A 19461-nucleotide genomic window follows, 5' to 3' on the forward strand; every position below is an offset into this window, starting at 1 on the left:
TTTGCTTCATCTTAAAGAGCATAGTAAGGTGTTTATATGAAAATGAATTAGTTGGTTAAACCAGAGATAAATGCAGGGAATTATATATTAAAGTACATTATACAGAGAACCACTATGCTTCAGAGCCCAGTCCCCCACTAAATGCTCAGAGGCAGAATTCAAGCTTATTTCGTATTTTTCCTCTAAGAGGCTTCTTAAACGTTCTTCTGAAACAGCTGATACCGGCTGTTCTAAAAACAAGTTACTGCAATTCTATGCGTTGGGTTGGATTTTAATCTCCGTTTGAGATTACAAGAACTCATGTGAAGTGATTGCACCAGTCTTGATTCAATATTTAAGGTAAGTAATATTCTAGATAAAAAGTCAGGAAGGACAGCCTGTGTTCTGTCAAAAAGAGTGGTGGACTACAGCATCAGGGGATATCCTCCTGCTAGGTACAGATGCCAAATACAGATGTGGAAACCTTGTGGTTTTATTTTCACAAAACCCATGTTGCCCTAATCCACCTTTGAATTAAAAAAGGTCCATTTGCTCTACCACAGTATGGGCAAACAGGATTAATTGATGACTTAATGAAGCATCATGTCTTCAGATAGGTGCTTTTCTGTGTTTGGGAATCAGTTTCAAGGTCATCTAGCAACTGGTAGTGTCACATACAGAACAGAAAGAGCTCAGTCTGACAGCAGTGGATCAACCAAGAAAATGTTGATACAAGGTGATGACACACTGCCCTCCTGAATATGCAGATAAGCCTGCATCATATTTGGATATGGAAAGTGCAGTGCTGCTATCAGAACCACCTGACCCCACCGTTTTAGAAATTTAAGTGAATTAAGGTCACATAGCCTTGGAGAGGAAAGGCAAAATGTATTGACAATGAAGTATGCCTGGTATATTGTGGGCAGTTTCAGCTGAGTCACTTGGACAACAGGGCAGTAAATCCCAGCACTGTGAAGAGCAATCCCACCTACCTATTTTGGAACTGTTTGTTTGCTTAGCACTTTCCACACGGAATTTAGCAGGGATACCCTTTCACCATTCTGCTACACAAATCTGGTGCTTGCGAGGTTTCTGCCAGCTCCCAGAACATAAACTTTAAGTCTCAATTACTACATTTATGCTATAGTTTCCTTGGGTTTTTCATGCAAGATTTTGTAACTACAGTGCTATTTAACACTGCAAATATCTGTAAGTCTTTGGGAGAAATGCAAGTCTTTACAACTTGCTGCACAGAGTCGTATTACTTCTATGGTTTATAAACTTATTTCCTCTAACTCCTAGTTCCACTGCCCAGAGGGTAAAACACTAGGGTTAATTTAAACCTTTAGCTTTACTGCATGCTAACTTGTCCCATTTCAGGTCTAGCTACGTGTTGCTGGCTGATGAGTCTGGTCATAATTTAGCTCCTTATTTTACGTCTAACCTTATTAAACAAGATGTCTTGTTTACATTCCGTTGGAGAACATTTCTCATGTAAAGCCTTTATAACTCAATTGTCTGTCAGATGAGATTCATTTGCTTCTCATCTTGGAAACAGAGCCCCCACATAAATGAGATCTACCTGGATCCTAATGAAATCATAACAAATGTTGGCATGCAGTTTCTCTTATTTTCCTTTTAATTATTTAATGTCATAGAAAAATAAGCTTTTAGGTAATTGCTTTTAGTCGCAGTTGACTTGTTAGAGTAAGACGAAAAGCCTAACTATTTTTTTTTTAAGCAGACTGTTAGAAATCCAGATTTATGTCACAAAACTTGAGGTAGTTCTCTCTCACCTAGTCTTATGGTACCTGAAATGGTTTGTCTCCTCTCTCATCCAGTAGGACAGGAGAAATTTAGAGCTGTTTAATAGACTACATTTCCGTCTTTGTTGCATTTAAACTGTCCTCAAAGTCCCGTTACTGAACAGAGTGTTGTCACAGTATTATTTCAATAGGAGACAAACTACATTCACTGAGCAGCTTTGATGGAGCTCGGGCAAATTATTACCTACAATTCCTCTAAGCCTCCTCAGTTGGTCTGAAGCACAGAGACACTAAATTTTGTGATACTGTATTTCCCAGGAATCCTAAGACAAGCCCCTTGGTCTCGATAGCACTGAATGCAGGTTAGGTGCCCACTTCACAGCTAGGCACCCCTCCTCCTGGTCTTGCCCGTGGGCCCTGCAGTTCCCAGTAATCACCCTGAGCAAACAACGTACCAGAAGTCATCTTCATTCAGTCTCATGGGTCATGATTTGATGGAGCTGAAGCTGGAGCAGAGCCTACCCCAGCACATCTACAGGCTTAGACTGAGGACCTTACTCAGCAAGTGCGCCCTTCACCACACCACCGATGAGCGAGGGCAGTCACCTGCATGCAACCACTTGCGGGGTCGTGCTGTGAATCAGACCAGTGTTGGGCTTCTCTGGCTTTAAAAGACAACCCCACCCTGCCCCCCAAGTGTTCTGGTCTTCAGTGCTGTTTGTAGGGAATTGTGTTCATCCAGTACAGTGTCCCATAGCACGGAGGGAGAAAGAAGTCTGTGAGCTGGTATTGCCATCAAAGTCCCCACATCATCACATTGCAGGATGACTTCTGCTCTGCCAGATAGTTCCCTGAAGCACCCAAGGCATGAGACACTCTCTGATCCACCCCTCCACAGACAGCATGGACATCTCACTACTTGTACTTTCCCTGTACCCAAAGCTCTGGGGCTGGAACATCTAAAACATTCCAGTGTGGGAATGCTTCCTGGGGCAAGTTCAGCTTTCCTTTTGCTCCATCTGATGATATTTTAAATTGAAAGGGTTTTTCCTTCTAACCATACGGAACAGTCCAGGGTGAAAGAAGGGTGGAGAAAATGTAAGAAACAAACAACTTTTTCTCATAGGATTTCTTACTTTCATCCTACTTTAAAGTCTCCCTAATAAATAGTTCTTGTATCCAGTACCAAGATATTTCAAAAGGACAAGCTAAATTTTTTCCTTATGCAACAGTTACTGAAAAGCCTTTTTTGAATATACTTACTCAATGCATGCTGGTATCTTACCATGTGCATAAATCAGATATTCCTCAAGGTGTACGTGTCAGAGCCAGGAAGAAGGAGCGTACCTTTGGTTGCACAGCTAGCACATCACGTTGAGTTTGTGCCTTACACTGAAGCTGCTGACATGTTGAAAGTATTACTGTAAGAGAGGTCAGGCCTGGGAAGTAAAGCAGCATCCTAAGGGTATGTGGGATCAGACCCCTGCTTTTCTATACCAACATACAAGTTTGAATGAATCCAAGCAGAATAGTTCAAAGGTTTGTTAGATCAGAGCAGTCTGTCAGGTGAACTTGGCTAAGATACTTCCATTGCTGCAGTTAACCCCATCATGGAAGGAAGAGGTTAATTTACCACCTGGTTTGCTTGGACATAAAACTAATCCCAAAAGATCTCTTTCTTCTGGGTTGGGGAGGGGCTAACAAATTAAGATGTGAACTTGCACATCTGGCTGCACAGTGGGATGCTTTAATGACTCTGCTTCTCCCCCTTCTTCTATGCAGGAGTGTTCACAATGCCAGCACATGGACCCACAACCTCCATGTGTCACCACGTTTATCTTGTTCAGGAGATTGGAAAGCTGACAGCAAATAAAGCAGATACTCCAGACGCTCAATAATTTCCCGTTTCACATGTAAAGTCAGCTCCCAGGTGCAGACTGCTTCTCCTACATAACGCTTGCCAGCCGGGCTCCTGCAAGAAGGTACCTCTTGGGATGGGGCCTTTTATTTTTCTCTTTAGCCTGCTGCCATATGTAATCAGAGGACTTCTAGGAACACTAGCCATTTCAAACCAGGCTTAAAACTAGTTTGTACTGCCAGAATTGGGCAAAACTTGTCTATAGGAGTTAAGGATTTGGCCTCAGTACCTGCAAGTAACTGAGCCATTCTCTGCAACAACTGATTTCTCCAGCCAGATTACCCTTAAATAAAATAAGAAGCTGAGGGATAATGTCTGATAGTAAGGAAACCTTCATATCAGTGCTATTGATAAGCCTGATGTCTTGGAAGGAAAAAAGCAGTGCATAAAACTATTCTGGCAGAAATACGCATGTCTTTTCCCAGAAGGGTGACTTTCAGTACAGGCCTGCACGGTTCAGGAGATTCAGACAGTCAGGGTCTCACTCGCGATAGCAGCTGAAGTTCCAGCTAAGTTCATAGGAACCACCAGGCTGGGCATCCTGCTTCGCTCTGCTTCCTTTTTCTAATGATTCCCCCAATCTTCAAATTACAGGTCAGTTGACTACTCCCAGACCTATCCCAGACCTTTTTCTGTAACAAATCACCAGTGAATAGCAGCTGCTGCCTCCTTTAATATGCCTCATGTGTTTCATTCCTGATAAGATAGATTACAAACCTGCAAAACTCTCAGGGCTGAGAACAACTAACCCTTATTTACTCCATAGATCCTGTGCCTGCTTTAATATGCCTCGTGTGTTTCATTCCTGATAAGATAGTACGATTACAAACTTGCAAAACTCTCAGGGCTGAGAACAACTAACCCTTAGTTACTCCATAGATTCTGACAATTACTGCTGTAGTTACATTGGAAAATTCCTCAGGTCTTAATTACAGTTGCTTACAGCTGTGCACCCTCACCCCCCACCCCCACCCCACCCCCTCCAAGTGCCATCTGCCTGCAGCTGTGCCACCCCAGGCTCTGTGAGCTGATGAGTTTTCATAAGCAAATTAATTTGTGAGCAAGAAACCTCCAGGTGAAAGTGCTTCCAGGAAAGCAGCACTGGGGACATTATTCTCCACTGCAGAGCTGAGCCATTTGCCCCAACACGTCAGTGGAGGAGTTGTCTGACCGGAGACTCCCTCTCATCCATCTTGAGGTGTGATTTTTCTCTGTATTTCTAAACCTCCTCTACTGTAGCTAACACCCTTCTGTTCAAAGTTCCTAGATCAGAGAGAAGTGCACTGTGTAGACCTGATTTTGCGCAGCAGCTTCAGGTAATGAAGGTGTTTTTGTGTCCTGTCCTGGGGCACGTTAACTGTTGCTTTTGCCCAGGATGATGGTCTATAGCAGCAGCTCTTTCACTGGTGTAAGAAACTTCTCCAGCGTGGTTGAAGCAGTTGTGAAAACCAACCCAATTCTGCTATGAGCAAGTATGAAAACACAAGCCACAGGCAGACCAGGCAAGTAACAGCAGAGGGGAGACTGACACAATAAAGACAAACTTGAACAATTTTCAGAACAGGCAAGAGGGCTAGTTATCTAATTCACAACAGAGGCAAAAAATCTCCTTTCAGCAGCCTCTCTCAAGGAGGTATCTATATACCAGCAATTCTTACACTAGTTTTCCCAAACCTGTTCCCTAATCCTGAAAATGCTGCATTCCAATTCTCTTTGCCTAGGATAAGGAAAGCAGTATGCAAGAAGCACAGTTACGTCCAAATGCTTATGAGTTTCAGAGCTGTCCCCCAAATCCTTGCAGAATACACGTTCCTTTCCTAGATCTTACTCCAGGTGATAAAAGAATTATTTACTTTAAAAAAAAAGGGGGGGGGGGGAGGGGGAATGTAAGTATCTATAGTGAAAACCAAGAAAGAAATTTGAAAAACATAGGATGTTAGTTATATTATGAACAGTTAACAAATCATGTCCTCAGGAGAAGGAACAGACACTTAAATATGTTAAGCTGGGTTGCAAGATAAGCTCAAGAATGAATTGGTTAATGACACCAAACAGATTATTTGAACCACATCACCCCTTGAGCAACAGAGCCCCCTACTAACGAAGTCCTCTCCCCACAGAACATGCGCAGGAAAAAAACCCCACCCCAAACACTGTGCCTTTAAATGGAGACAAGGCTTGTAAGAACCAAGTGTGACTAAATGTAATTGTTAACAATTGTTCAAAGTGTATAAAAGTTTTACTATGTGTTGAGAGGTGTGCTAGCTTTGTGGATTTACCACCCAGCACCCATCTCTGCGCAGACATGCAATAAACAAATATCTCTACTGCGTGTGGGTCGGCTCTTGCACACCGGCTGAAGAACCCAGATTTGGGGTAACACAGGTACTAAGCCAGAATGATTTATTAGAGAAGGCTGGAAAAATGAAAGCAAAGACCAATTAATGGCATGATAATCGTATCAGCTCCATTATATGCATTTCTCATGTTGTATATAGATTGTGTAACTGATCTCCCATACAGCTGAGCAGACATGTATGAATGGACAGTATTCTACAACTACTCATGCAACCAAACCAAAACCCACCAGGTCTCCTTCCACTGCTTTTTATAAACCCAAATGCTGTCAGACCGTGGGAAACACGAGATATCACACACATCCTTGATCAGTCACAGGCTGATGAAGCACAGGGCAGCAAGCCTCGTGCCTAACCCCTTCGTTCAGGCTAAAGCGAACAGCAAGTTCCTTTATGGAGAAAGGTGGTTGGGCACAGCAGAAGTCACTGTCCAAGTACAGCAGCAGGGACACAGATTTGCAATGGTAGCAGGAGCTTGGAGGTAACTGTCTGAGGCACATGAGCCTTTGTGAAAAAAAAAAAAAAAAAATCAGCAGCCCAGGAGAGTGAACAGGTCCAATTTCAACCAGGACAGAAGGCGAGGCTCTTTGACACATCAGCTTAGCTAGAAATGGAAGGCTGAGCATGGTTACTGAGGGAAGTACTCATTTTTATGTCTTCCTGCAATGTTCAGAAATACAGTGCTGCACTAAAGATGTATAAATTTATCAATGGGTTTATCCTCCCACTAGAAGGACCCAGCCAACTCCAAGCCAGGAGGAAGCACTGTGTGACTGCAACATGTGTACACTGAAACACTGCAAATACTGAAGAACAATCATTCCCTGATGTATTATTACACCTCAAAATGAGAGCACAAACCCTTCCACAGATACTACACTGCCTGTAAAATCAAGACTAGGTATTCTCATAAAATACAGACTGTAATTGAAAGGGAAATTACTGACTTAATGAAAAAGTTAGCAAAGGTTCTACTGATTGCACTATTTGGGAAGTGAGAATAAAATCATACTCATACCTCCTGATCTTAACATTTATGATCAAAGTAGGCATCTTGTAAAAACAAGTATTTTGTTTACTCCTTTAGTTTTTCTTAGAGAATATATGCATAAAAGCCAGTTGATCTACACTGTGCCCAAGGGGCTGTTTTGCAAAGGACATGAATAGGAGGAGACAGATCCTCTCCTAAGCGTGGCATGGGGGAATAGTGCTTAAAAGCAGAGGTACTTGGCCTGAAACAGCTACTGGGAGGATGTACCTAATTTGGAAATTCAGTAAATAATGATTAAATCATTAGGTAATAGTTCACACTTCATACAAAGTTATTAATACAGATTTTATTTTATTCCTTCCCGCCCCCCTTTTTACTCCCTATGCCATTATCTTGCTTGTATCTGCTTGTCGATGGTTTTCTATTGGTTTAATTGCCTTGGAGTGCAATATTCTCATTACCTCACCAGTGTGGCATCCATATTGATGAGGACATAGCTTTCTAGTCATGACTGAAAACAGAAGTGATATTGTAGGAGGTGCCCACACCTATTCCATCCATCCCCGGCCACACATACTTACCTACTCCCTTCTGTCCGCACTAGTGATTACATGACCACAGACCTGGCTATAAAATAACACAACCCTGCAAACAGAAGAGTTCTTTTCAACCAGAACACCACGAAGGGCCATGTGGGCACTAGAGTCAGTGCAATGAAGGTGGTCACGTATGTCAGTATGGTGAGAAATGATGGGCAGTAAGTGTAGAGCATTAAATGCTGCAGACAGATTGTGCATATAAAAAGCAATATCCAGGAGAAGAAACAGTGCATTGAGAACAGCTTCCAGAGCCACATGACTATAGAATATACAAAAGACATTCTTTGGCATAGCTGGTTTATTTCTAAGATATCGTAAAATCAATTAAATATCCTCCCCATTCCTTGCATCAAGACAAACACAGTAAGAGATTTTTTTTGTTTCACCTTTTAATTTTTTTATCTTTATGCATTAGAAAATAAATGATCGGTTTGCAGTGCCAAAGGCCAGGTTTCTTTTTATTGTGAACATACAAGAGATTACTTGCATAGTTAGAATAAGAGATTGTCTTATTCATTACCGCTCTGCTCCTACAACACTTTGAGTTAGTCCTGGACTTCTGCACGGGTGTAGCTTGTGTATATTGCCTGGCTGAGGTCTAGGAGCTCTCATTTGTTCATTAATCTTTAACAAACAGTCCAACTTGCCAGGGTACTTTCACAGTAGCAGGCCAAATTCCATCTTTTTATTTCATTCTAGTGTAAAAAATTTTGGAGTCACCAGAGGGCACCATTACAGATAGCTTTGTAAGTTTCGCATAACCGATGCCCTAAGAAAGCAGATTTTGGGAAAAGTGCCTGTTAATAGTCATAGGAATCCTTATAGGGATGGCAGCATTTGCAGGACAAGGGAATATTTCCGTTTGCCCTTTCCTTAGACTCAGCACAGTACCACACCTAACCTGCACTGCAACAAATACTACAAAGAAAAATTCAATTGCAAATAGTTTAACTTAATTATAAGCAGATTCAAATCACAGAATTAGCAATTAATTAAAAACGTTTGCTTCATCTTCAGCCATCTTTTTCCCCACCTCCCAGTTCATGTATCTTGTCTTAGCTGTATTTATTCAGATGAATCTAACAGATTATGACAAACTAAAAGAAATCGCAAACCTTGTATGACACCATATTCCATCTGACTTTAAAGATTTTATTTCCAGTAAATACTTATTTTTTTCTTCTTGAATGTGGCTTTGCCTCACAATGTGTTTCAGCAACAACAACAACAAAAAAAATTACCTTCCTTTACCCAAAGGGATTTTAAAATGAAGAGTCAGTCTCGTATCGTTAACATACAGCCTCCAAGCTCTCCTTGCCAGCAGGGAGTCTGTTCAGCTAATTCCCACACCTCTTCAGCCAGACCTGCAGCTATGTTAAGAATAAAGCAGTTCCTTTCCAAACACATGTTTTCAAGGACTTGTATTTTTTTTTTTTTTACAGTATCAGACTTAACATTATGACATCCTTTCCACTGATTATTGATAGATTCATTTGAACTCTATTCATGCTTATCTGGAAAGATGATCTTGCACACAAAAGCAAATTGGCAATAGTCAGAGCTCAGAGCTGGCCCCTAGATGTCCAGGAAAGTATTTTTGATAGATTTAAATCATTTTTTTAAAAGGCAGGAGTTAACTGCTGCAATGCTGTGTAAGGATGGATGCACAAGCTAGTAACCACAACCCAGCAACTCTGCAAGGAGTATCTATGTACACACTCTTACCTGCCCCCTCCCTTCTTCCTGTAAATGCAAGATAACATTACTTTTTAATTATGTCATGCTTACTATTGTGTATTTTAGGGAAAAGCATACACACACACACTGTGAAACAGCACATTAACAGGATGTGAAGCATCAGTTTGGATTCAGCCTTTTACAAAGTATGTGTTGCCCTTGTATGTCAGCAGTATCAGTCCTTATACGTGCTCCATGCACACACTCCAATCCACAGACCTAGCAGGCCTATGCTAATGCTTGCACTTCTTTGTTTTATCAAAACATGAAAATGTAACTGCCAGTCTTCTGGAAACCGTTACTACATTATTCACTGAGCAGTAATTCAAATGCTTAGTAAAACTAAGATGATCATTTACTCCCAAGTTGCTGGATTTGAGTATTTTTCCCCCCCTTCTCATATTTTGCTTTCTTTCATTGGGTAATTTAGGACTAAATCAGCAAATGACCTTTTACCAGCAGCTACATCAGACCTGGCACTGTCAGGTTTTCAAAGACTGAGGTTAAGCTGCACAGCCACAAGGAGCCTTTTGTTGATATTTTAAAGTAGGTAGGTTTAATGGAAGAACAACAACGACCACACACTTTGCTCAAATTATTAATGACAACATTCTGTGCTCAGGAATGGCTGACTTTGCTAAGGAGATTTGTCTCTGAATTAATTTACATTAGCTATTTCAGCTATGCAAACCACACAAGTGAAGTTGTGTGCCTTTCAAAGAGCTTCACCCAACACCTTACTGAAGATCCAACTATGCAGGTAAATTGTTTCTTCACCTCTGCTTGGAGCCTTTATCTTCTTCAGGAAAGGAAAAAGGAAGCACAAAGACTGTACTGGGCAAAGAAAGGGCACTTTTCACCCCCCCCTTCTAGTACTCTGCAGATTCCCAAATGCCTGTCTGGATTATTTTTCACACAGCATCAGGTACGGTCATGAAATGGTCCTTCATACTGAACAAATTAACTACTCATAACAGATGGCCCCCAGAGCAGACTGAAAACTTCCAAGGGTTGGACCTGCTCTGCTGGAAACAATTCTTATACCTGATTCTCCTGAAACTGCTCCAGCTCAAGCGTGAGAAGTTTTCAGCTCAGACCCTGATCTACCTGCGGACAAAAGCAATTTCTAGTCTTTACCAGGTCAGATTCAAGTACGCCATCAAGTACATGCAAATAACTTAATAACTTCAAAATACATACAAAACCCTGATTTGATCCATTTTGTTGTATCCACTCTTTTGCTGCGGCAAGTAGTAACTCCTATTAACTTACACAGCAACATTAATTCTGTGGATTTCCACAGCATTTTTTGTTTGAAAATATTTCACAGACATTACTTGCCCTCTACAGACATACCATGTCACGGCATTTTTGTGACATTCTGCAGAGAATGTAGAGAAGTACTACAAAACAGTCACATTGCCCAAGTCATCCTATTTATCAGCAGAACCATAATCCTTCGCTAATGAGCAAGTAGTAGAAACTATGAGAAGGAACAGAATTATTAAACAGATAAACATGATGCACTTTGGGAGAGCCCACTTTTTTGTAAATTGAAATCTCTATCAAGCACTATGAGACTTCTTGGAATGGCTCAGCAGCCACAAAAAATGGGGATGGTTTGCTTGTTAAGTGTATCTGAGTTTCCAGAAAGCTTTCAACCATGTTCCTCAACAAGACTTTTAAGGAAACAAAGCAGCCATGGCTTAAGAGGGAAGATCCTTCTGGGGTAAATAATTGCTAAGATCAGAAACGGGAGACAAGACAGTCAGAACCCACACTGGACCAAATTCATCACTGCGGTTCCCTAGAGACCTAATGTGGAGCTGTCTGGTACAGCACACCTGGAAAAGGAGGTGAACAAGAATATGACAGAGCTTACTGATAATACGAATTATTGAGGATGGTGAGAGTGAGACACAACAGACTGGACAAAGAACCAGTCAGTAGGCAATAAAATGGCAGACAGAATTCCATATAGATAAATGTAAAGGTATGCATACGCACAAAAGCAATTTAACTTCACATATGCATGCCCATGTATGTGGCCAGACCTCACCATTAGCACTGAGAAGTGAGATATTGAGGTTACAATACAAGTCTCATACAGTTTCAGCTCAGCGCTCAACAGACATCACAAGGATGCTGCGAACAGTAAAGTTTAATACTAGCTCAGTGGAAGAATGGACAATCTTGGAAATGCAATTTGCCAAGGTTTGTTAAATGCACAAACCCCATATTCAGCTCAGGACGTCAAAATGGTTGGAGGCTGGGACAGCAATAAAGGAAGAAGGATTTATACCTGCTCTGTTCTTAGGCTTTTATCAAGGCATCCACTTACGGTGTCTGCTGGAGACAGCATCAGTATCAGCTACATGCATCTTGGCCAGGGCCAGCACAACCATTCTTCTATATTCTAGTTACTGCTCTGTGAAACAATCGTAACCCTCAGGAGCTTTCACGCTGAGAGGTACCATTGACAGAAACTGCTATTTTGCTAGAAATGTCATCACAGAATGGCAGGTAGCCCAGTCTAAAACTGCTCTGGGTCAATAAACCTGAAATAACCAACATCTTTAATCCCTGGAGAGCCAGTAAGACAGAAAAATGCTGGCAAGGGTAAGAGCTTGCTGCACATTATGCTTAGTTGTTTGCATTTTAGAAGTATGAGAAAGTTTGGGACTTTGCATCAGGCCAGAAAATAATATGGTATTTGTGTCCTTTGAACAATTCGAACATATAAAAACCAGTGGAATTTATTTCTTTAGGCAGCAAGCCACCAAAGGCTCATGTTTTCAGAGGTGTCATAGCTAGTTAGTTCACTGTAAATTAATTACTCTTACTCTGGAGTTTGTGCTTTTATTTGTAGCCTGGTATCTGGAGAAATGAGATATTTTCAGACATTTGCAGTGAGCAATCTGAGAAAGTATTTATGAACTAGACTTAATAAAACGAAACCTAGAGTTTGACTTCCAAGGAGGTAGCTGCACATTTTCCTGATGCTATGCAGCGCAAGGAAGTGAATGATTATGAACATACAGCATAGTCTAAACCAAGTAAAATCTAAACTTGCATCATGTTAGCAGTCAGTGGAGTTTGAAATTCAAATTAAAATCTGGCCTATCAGAGAAATTTAATAGTTTGCAAACATAGCTACCTTTAAGTGAATCTAAATCTTATTTTTGTCTTTTGGAATACATAAGTAATTTTTTTCTGTTCAGAGGTTCATTTTGAATGGTTGCATTGTATAGCTGGACTGAAGTTTGCGAACCCAACAACAAGTTAACTCCTACACATCAGAACTGCACTGGATCACAATGTAGGTGCTCAAGCACACACCAGTCTCCCCACAAACTAAAAGCGAGGCTGGATCTCCTCTCAGCCTCTGCTCCTGGAGAGCTGCTTGCCTTGCAATGCTCTCAGAGAAACAGCACAAGAGGGCGCCTGATGCCTCAGATATCTGAAGTCTGACTTTCACAGTCTTTTCTGCAATAATATGTCATATTCCCAATGTCAAATTCGTATCAAAAAATGATTGCGGTTGAGGGGGGGATGGGAAGGGGCACAATAAATCCCTGAGCAACACCACAGCTGCATACTGTTTAGCCTCAGTTTTGCTATCCTACTGAAAGCATTTTACAGTATTTTTGTTGTCTACTAAATGAAGACTTGATTCTCTGTTAACAGCTCTTGGGTTTCCTAAATGCAAGCCCGCATTAACTTTTGTGAGGGAAAACCACCCCTGCCATACATGAGATTTAAATGGTAGGAAGCAGGAGAAACATCTCCAGAGAACAGTAAGACAAAAGCCAAAAAGGTTAAATAATTTTATGTCACATTTAGCCTGGCAACCACCCAAACCGTGGACTTTGGCAGATTGCTTGCTGGTTGTAACAGAAGCCACTTCCTCTGCAGCAACAGGCATATCAACACTATTGTCTGCTTCCTGGGGACGGGCTTGGGGTGCTTCAGTCCTCCGGGTGGGAGCTTGAAGCTGCATAATGTTGCTTATGTGGAGCCAAGTGACTGTAAAAAAAAAAACAACCAACAAAAAAACCCCACCACAAAAGCCACAAACCCCCACCAGTGGCCCTGTGGGGAATTCTCCCATGCATACCTCGTCAGGAAATGAATTGGGTATTTTTCTCCCTGCCCTGGCTTCGGGCACTCTGACAGCTCCATTCAGCAGAGGGGAGGAAGGCTCTGCCCAAGGTTACTCTACAGCTGCAGCTGACTCACACTGGAAGAGCCCCTTTCAGCCAGATTTAAGGGGACAAGAAATCTTCCAGAAGTTTTTCCAAGTTCATTTTAAGACGCCCATTCCTGTAACTTCAAAGCTTTCTGCATAATCACTGCTTACACAGTAGAGTCTGGCCTGGTGCAGACCAGACAACCTGAGGAAGCAGGAAGAGCAGCAGGCCGAGGCTGCTCCCCAGGGGTGCTGGGGCCACCAGCTCCCTCCTGGCAGCCATGCTCCTCCCTCTCCTGCAGCAACACCCCCAAGGAGAAACAGATCCATCCCTGCTACATTCTTGGGACACACAGGAGAACCAGAGAAACGAACCCTGCTGCTCTCCTGGTCCACAAAAGGAGCACTGTGCAAGTGGGACCTCCTCGGTGCTTTCCTGCTGTGACCAGCACTGCCTGGCCAGAGAGGCAGGGACATGTCTGAAGCTCCTGTTCCCCCTTTTCATTGCTTTGTTTGCTTTAGGAATAAGTATCTTCCCTACCCTTCTCTTCTATAGCTCCATTCGGGCTATGGAGGCACAGACAGAGTTATGCAGGCTCCAGCAGCTCACCCACACTAGGTGAAGACAGACAGTCCTGTAAATCCTGAAGACAGTTCTTTCTACAGAAGACAGAATGAGGAAGGTACCTCTCCCATCGCGTCACCTCTTCCTCCAGCTCTGCCCCCCAGTTCCATACAGGGAAGGCTCAAAAAAAGGGACCTTCCGTTTGGATTTCAGCTATCAGAGCAGACACAAAGTCTTCTCATAGGGGAGCAAGAAAGGCTTTCTTGCAGAGCTTCAGGCAGAGCACACCATCATGCCCCCCCCAGCAGCATGTGCGAGAATGACATCATTATGCTAATACATGAGACAGGAAGTGCAACCAAGCATAAAAACCACCGAGAAAGTATCTATGAAGTGCTGCCAAGAACACTAACGACAGCACTAAACAGAAAAGGAGGAGAAAAAAAAAAAAGGTTTGGTTCATCTAACTTCTTCCAGTTTTAGTAATCACTAGTGTCACTTGTCATAAAAACAGGTCCTCAGCCACTGCTCAGGGCCTTTACACTTTACTAGGAAAAATGAATATTCCCCCTCCCCACAAGGTGATGGTGTCCTTCTAATGTCCTATCCCAGTCCACAAACTGAATTCAGTACTTCGACATCAGTCTGATGATCCAGATAAACTGGCTGGTATTTGCAAACCTGCCCCCTCCCACACCCCACCCCCACCTCCCCCCCCAATACTAGTTCATTACCATTATCTTGGTTAGCCATTCTTGCATTTATCTTTTTACTATGTGGATTCCTCCATTTTCCATAGAATTGTACTGAGGTCTTCAGTCTCCTTCAGCATGGCTCACCTGCCTAACTGTAGCTGCTCAGTCTGAGCCTAAACTTCTTTATAGTCACTCAAGAGTCACCCATTTAATTGTGGATTAATGTAAACATACAAAGAGAGTGATCTGAACCACACTTCATCCGTAAGACTTCTCTCCATCAATGCTAGAAATTTCTAGAAAGATCCCAGAAACTCATAGGCAGCCAAGTTTGTGACCTGCCACTGTATCAAGCGGCTGACAAAGAGCAGCAGCATCCAGGAGAAAGGTGGTATTCTGTTGCCTTCGACAACCACAGCTTTCCACAGTTATGCATGTGCATATAACTTACAGCTATGACTTCCTGAAACCATAAAGCCAATCTGATTACTGACTGCTGCCAAACCAGCACGCTCCCCCTCCTGCTTCTCTTGCCTGGGCACTCAATTGACCCCACAATCAAGCTGTTCATGGAGCTACACTGGCATCAATAAGCCACTGCAAGAAACCAAGTTTTTTTTCTGCTGACCCAGCTTACTGCAAGTTCACCTACCTGCCAGTGTTGGTACATAGGTGGACTGGGGAGGGAAGGAAGCTCACACAGACTGGGGTATGCAACCTGCTTGGCTGAATCACTGAACAATGCACTATGTTACTGAACAAATTGAAGTGAATTAGTAAAGACCCCTGTATGGACATCTGATTGGAGTTTACAACTCTATTACTGAACAATTATATTGATACGACTTAGTATGCCCCAGTTTGCAGGCTTCAATTTTAATACCGCAGGACTAATGATGGGGCACAGCTCACGGCAGTTGGAGCAGATACTTCTGCACCATGCAACATTTGAGAGGTCACTCACTGAAAACACCTCCAATCTCCTAAAGTTTCTAAAAGTGGTTTCCCATACAAATCATGTTAATTTATATCACTACTAACTGCAGAATTTTTGAAGCTGAAAGCATGGATATATGGCTCTGCTTCTTTGATTTATGATACAGAATCTGTACAGCATAATACAAAATACTGCAGCCTTAGCAACATTTTCCTCTCCCTCAAAAACTTGTTCATAAACGGACTTTTTCTACAACATAAGCAACCCCACGCAGAAATTATTAAATAAAATACAGACACACGTTGCTGACATTCACAAGACATTTTTGGCTCCCTGCTGTTGTATCTACCTACCTACCTAACATTTGGAAAATACAGTAATTAAGTATGTTGTTACATCCTCTCATAATTCAGCATGAAATCCCATAAACCTAGAGGTATTAAAAATATAATTAATCTCATGAAATCCTGGAAAAAAATATTTAATAATCTTGGTTTTTAACTCTCACACAGTTGAAATATGATGAAAGTATCACTGGTTTACGTAGCAAGATTGACAGATTAATTCAGCCCCCACTTTAAATAGGCTTCTGTACAAAATACACCCAGAAATCAGAGACCTCCCAAAAAAATCCCAACCTTAAATAGCATTAAGCAGTCTTTGAATAACCACTAGTCTTATCAGCAGACTTATCAAATTAAGGTGGCCTGCTTTGTCTCATTTATACATCCCTACAGACCAGGGCAGAAGACCCTCTAGAAATCAATGCTGCGTACTGCTGTGACAATGACATTACTCCTTAGTGCAGTCACTTGTGGTATAAGCTACAGGCCCTGAATTTACCTCCCTTAATTTTGTAAATGCGCTCCCCATTGTAAATACTTTGAAAAGAAACCAACCAACAAGAGAAAGTAACAACTGCTGATTTAGAACCCATAGCAAACAATTCTTTGCTTCAGCTACGATAGGGGGTACATGAATGAATGAATGAATTCACTGCTTTTGACAGCAGCAGGGACTGAGTTGGCTTCCCTGTTCCCAGGGCTGTTCTCTACTACTTAGTACCAGGAGCAAAAACAAAAAAGAGTTTCTGGGTTATGTTTCTTCAGATAGCAGCACTGAGAATTTTCAGTTATTTATTCAAAGCTTCACACCAAGACCAGTTACGAGAAGTTTTAACAGTTCCTGTTCAGAGTCACCTCTGAAGAAAGGTAACGGCAGCAAGCCTAACACTGAATGTCTCAAAGGCAGCGGGGCAGTCTTCCATCACATGACTCACACCCAGGAGCACATCAACAACGTGACTAAAGCCAGCCAGTCTGGAGCACAGTCACGTGAATTTATCAATTCCTGTTATTTTAAGGAGAGTATTTACATCTGTAGTTTTGCCCTGTGGACAAAAGTACCGCTAGGAAGCCAAGACAAGGCCATCAGCATCTGAAGCCTCACTACTGGCATAAGGGGACCACTACCATCTGAACCATTACCCCAGTGACTAGCATCGACTGGAAAGGTAGGACAAAAGCCATCTGAGATGAGTTTCCTAAAAATATGAAAGAAATCCCAAAGAGACATAGAGAAAGGAACCCAAGCCTGACAGCTTTGCACCGTAATACCCCATGTAACATAATCGTGCGGAGCAACAATGACAGCCTGAATTGCCAAGGCCAGGACCGGAGGCAGCGAGCAGGTCTGGAAGCACTCCACACTGAGGCTGGTAATACAACACAGTCTTAATGAAGAACTCTTCAAGTACCTGAACTGCAGGCTGAGCCCATCCCAGGTTGTGCACTTTTAACAGAATAGGCCAGACAGGACCACACAATCTTAGAAATACCCTATTATCTACCAAGATAACCATGTGCTCATAGAAGCACGAACATTTTTAGCTTTAAGCAGCCACATACCCTTGAACACAATTCATGAAAGCACTAGGTCATTTCAGCAATACTGTACAGTTAATGACAGATACAGCTGCATGTTCACTGCAGATTTTTGGCAGCTATAGCCACATCATGGGACCGGTCACTTATTGTGCTACAGAAGAGCCACTGAAGAGACACAGAAAGGATTATTTTCCCTTAACTTGTAATTGGGTGTGTCTTTTCAAAAACACTGCGAAGGGGACTCTACTGTGCCAACCAGCCCAGGAGGAGACTATCCCCAAAACACGGGGATGGCCTTGGTGCTCTCACACCCTTGGGGTCATCAAGAGACATTGTCCCTGGCTAGGGAACAAGGCTGCAGCATCAGGGTAAGACACAGACGAGCTCCACATGAAAAAGCAAATCTCATCCTGAGGGAACTTCTGTTTACTTGAACGCCTTCCCTATAATCCCATTTTATGGGCCACATGTTTTGGGAATGCTCCCGGCAGGAGACTGGCAGACTAAAGGGAGGCGATTCCTTTCAAAGCACTGCAGAAAAGCAGGATACAGCCTCAAACACTCTCACGGCAGCCTTCTGCTTAGCTGTATCTGTATTATCATAACAAACGTTTTGGTCTTAAGCAGGTACTGAACTCCAGCAAGAAATGTAAATTGTACCTCTTGTAAAGTAAGAAAACTGTAATATGAAGGTTTTAAAATTCACCTTGAAACACACTGTTTCCATTTGAAAATGGAACATGAAAAATAGCACCTCAGCTTCCTAAAAAATAAGCTCCAAGATGATAGTGTAGGTGAAACAGCTTAAAAAGGAAAGAAAAAGGGAGAGTGAACAAGTTCTACCATTTCTGGCTTGATAGCTCCCTTCTTTATGGCTAGGTCCATTAACTTGCAAATGAAATAGCACATAACTTGCCAATAAGCCTGAGTTGATTCAGAAACACTAACCACCCCTATCTCTTTGGTGAGGTCTTCGATCCAGATACCCCATCCTTTCTCTTTGCAGTAAAGACTGAGCCGAAGTGAAGCAGCGTCAAAGAAAATTCACCATGCTTGAAGCAAACCACATACTGCGTAACTTCACCCCCGAGACAGTAAGTACTGGCACGGCTGCATACAAACAACTTTCAGGCTGAAAGTACATCAATTATCAATTGATTCACATTAATAAAACACTCTCAGCTACTTTTACCAACACAAAACCTTTGTTCTCTAGCCAGGGAGCCTAAGTTTTAATCCCCACCCTCCCTCTATTCCAGTAAGAGCAGAGTGCTCAGTACCTGGCAGGACCAAGCACCTGTTAAGCTGCTGTGATTCCTTTGCATTAGTATTTTCCATGTAGTACTTTGGAAAAGGTGGCAGGCAGATAATACAGTGACTTACAATCCTGAAGAACAATGGGCATTTCTGTGAGCTGGTTTTCTACACAGGATGTGGGGTGAGCCTTCTTGAGCTTGTGTAATCAGTCTGGAAGTCCAAAAACCACACTCTGAAAACATGCTCTTCCTTTAACAGTCACACACACACAGAGTCTGACATTAGTTTGCGTGGTTGTCATTCACCATTAAGGGAAATTTTCATTAAAAACTGTTTGGAAAAAAAATATCTTACTATCTAAAATAAGGTATGTGGGCCTTTATCCAGTTAAAATATATAGCCCTTTTTATGCCAGCAGGAGCTATACTAGGGGATGGAAGCTTCACTTATTTAAAATGGAGTGAGGAATTGTATTTCTGGTAGTGCTTTAGGTGCTAGTTTAGATCCTAGGATCACTAATACCCAGAGATGAAAACTCAAAGGCACTGGAAACATTTTCATTGAACGCACTTGGAAGGGACTTAC

At 42.2% G+C, this 19461-nt stretch overlaps 1 long non-coding RNA gene across 2 annotated transcripts in view; it reads right to left on the reverse strand.

The window, feature by feature from the left end:
• The window catches only part of LOC308065735, an 85694-nt gene that overhangs the window by 47599 nt on the left and 18634 nt on the right, over positions 1–19461 (reverse strand). The window contains exon 4 of one of the 2 annotated variants that reach the window (XR_013928891.1): positions 14224–19086. The exons of the other annotated variant lie outside the window; for it this stretch is intronic. This is a non-coding gene — a long non-coding RNA (uncharacterized lncRNA). The remainder of the gene's footprint in view (positions 1–14223; positions 19087–19461) is intronic. 2 annotated transcript variants of the gene reach the window in all.

Source organism: Falco punctatus (assembly GCF_963210335.1).
Source record: "Falco punctatus genome assembly, chromosome: 6".
NCBI lineage: Eukaryota > Metazoa > Chordata > Aves > Falconiformes > Falconidae > Falco > Falco punctatus.